The sequence below is a fragment of the Euprymna scolopes genome, chromosome 38 (assembly GCF_053919585.1).
Source record: "Euprymna scolopes isolate OS-2025 chromosome 38, ASM5391958v1, whole genome shotgun sequence".
Classification (NCBI taxonomy): Eukaryota; Metazoa; Mollusca; class Cephalopoda; order Sepiida; family Sepiolidae; genus Euprymna; species Euprymna scolopes.
The window spans coordinates 65,250,243-65,252,785 of record NC_136519.1 but is presented as its reverse complement, the minus strand read 5'-3'; the positions used below and the strand labels follow the sequence as shown (position 1 = coordinate 65,252,785).

Genomic DNA, 2,543 nt, shown 5'->3' with positions numbered 1-2,543 from the left:
AGAATGTCGGAGTGGCTCGAGAGGTACCAAGGAGCAACTACTGATTTATAAAGGATTAATGCAGGATGCAAGAAAGAAGAGAAATCTAAGTGTAACCTGGATCGATTAGAGAAAGGCTTATGACATGGTTCCCCATTCATGGATATGTAAAATACTGTTGATGATGAAGGTTGCTGAGAATGTGGCAGGGCTTTTGGAGACAAGTATGACTCAATGGAAAACAATACTGATAGTAAACAAAGAGGTGATGTGGCAGGTTGACATTAAACGTGGAATATTCCAAGGAGATTCGTTATCTGCACTTCTTTTTGTAATGGAAATGATGCTACTGAGCATCGTTTTACAGAGATAAATACTGGGATATAACTTTGGATCTAGTGGCAGACGCCTAAACCATCTACTAGTAATGGATTATTTGAAGATGTTCGGTAGAAATGAAAAGTAAATGGGGAGACTTGCAGACCTCGTAGAGACATATTCGGGAGACATCTGGATGGCGTTTGGGATTAGTAAATGTACGGTTCTGGTGATGAAAAAAGAGGATTAAAGGTTCATTCGAAAAGAATAGTGCTGCCAAATGGAGAAAGAATTAAAGAAATAGAAGATACAGGGTATACGTATTTGGGAGTGTTGGAGGGCGTACGCAGCATGAACAGATAAATGAAGGAGAAATTCAGTAAGGGGTGTCTTAGAAGAGTGAATCTAATTGCAAGGTCGAAACTGTATGGAGGAAACCTAATGAAAGCAGTGAATGCATGGGCAGTTAGTGTTTTGAGATACAGTGCGGGAATTTTAGAATGGTCTGACAAGGGGTTGCGTGTCGTGGATATCAAAACAAGAAAATTTTAGTAATGTTTTGTATATTTCATATTCGAAGTAGCATAGCAAGGTTTTATCAAAAGAGGAAAGACGGTGGGCGAGTATTAAAAATTGTAAAAGATTGTATTAGAACTGAGGAGATGTCGTTGAAGGAGCATGTGGTTAGAAGTGAGTAGTGGATGCTTAAGCTTGTCGCCAATTAAGTGGAGGTATGTGAGACCAACGCTGATTATGTGAAACGTATGGATAGAGAAGGGGCAGAGGAACTGACTAGGAAGAAAATGCATGGGAAGTTCTTCCAGGATATAGCATAAAAGGCTGATGCAAAATCATGACAATGGCTAAGAGCTGGGTATCTGCAGAAGAGTACAGAAGCTTTTATTTGTGCAGCACAAGAGCAGGCATTAGGAACACGATTGTTCAAAAAGGTGGTTCTAGGTGAGGTCATTGCTGCAGTATGTCGGATTTGTGGTAAGACCTCAGAGTCAATAGCGCATATGGAAGAAGGGTGTAGAGGACTGGCCCAGAGAGAGTACCACAAGAGACACGATCGCACGGGACTCCGGATATATTGGGAGGTGTGTAAGAAGGTTGGGATGAAGTGTGCTGGAAATGAGTTTGAGGAGGTGGCTGATGAAGTGAGAATAAGTGAGGTTGGCAATGGTAGAGGTATAGTGGGACAAAAGTGTCATAACGACCTAGCAATTGGAAAATAATCAACCGGATTTGGTCGTCATTGACAAAGTCTAAAAAAACTGGCAAGTTGTAGACTTCTCAGTACCCTAGCACATGAATGTGAGAGAGAAAGAGAACGAGAAGTGGTACAATTATGCTCCATTGGCCTTGGAGATAAGTCGTGTTCACATGATTTAAAACAAACATAATACCGGTCGTAGTTGGTACACTAAGAGTAGTAGTAAGTTGTCTGGAAGGGCAACTGAAAAAAACTACAACTCCCCGATGTTTTAGTTTGCCTACAGACCTCTGCTATTGTAGGTACCACCAACTTCCTTAGAAAAACCGTTGATCTTTGAAGCTCCTGATTTAGCGCCGGGATTGTGGGAAATCCTCTGGAAATGAATCCCATCTCTTTCCAGAGAGACGTTGATAAACGAAATTATTATTATTAGTAGTAGTAGTAGTAGTGGTAGTAGTAGTAGTAGTAGTAGTAGTAGTAGTGTATTTTCCCCCGATTATCCCACCACGCCAATCATCTATATCCAACATTCTCTTTTGTCCTTTTATACACTTACAAAAACTTAGCTACACTATCCTTTTACTTATTCTTCTTGGCCTTTTGGCCAAGATCAAAGTGTAGTATCTGTTCCGACAGATACTGCACTTAAGATAATTTGTACCAGTCAATGGAGGGGAAACCCTCTATACTGGGACAATTATTATTTTTGGTAACCAGAGTGACCCCTTTTAGGGGAGCTGGTTTTTACCTCACATTAAAAACGGCCTTGTGCCTAATTTGCTCAGTGGGGGAGCAAATAAATACCATCTGTTCCGGCAGATACTGCAAGCTATGACTAGCTATGACTAGCTATGACTAGCAAAGACCAGATGTGGGGGCGACCCCACATGCCTGACCTTTAACCAGCTCCCATTTCCCACCTCTCGGGAGCTGGTCCCCTTTTCCCCTTCCCCCTCCCTTCACTCCTCACATTAAAAATCGGCCTTTTGCCTAATTTGCTCGGTGGGGGAGCAAATAAATACCATCT

At 41.7% G+C, this 2,543-nt stretch overlaps 1 pseudogene; it reads left to right on the top strand.

Moving 5' to 3' along the window:
- Window positions 1-2,100: 2,100 nt before the first annotated feature.
- Window positions 2,101-2,245, top strand: LOC145263423 (U2 spliceosomal RNA; annotated as a pseudogene).
- Window positions 2,246-2,543: the final 298 nt, after the last annotated feature.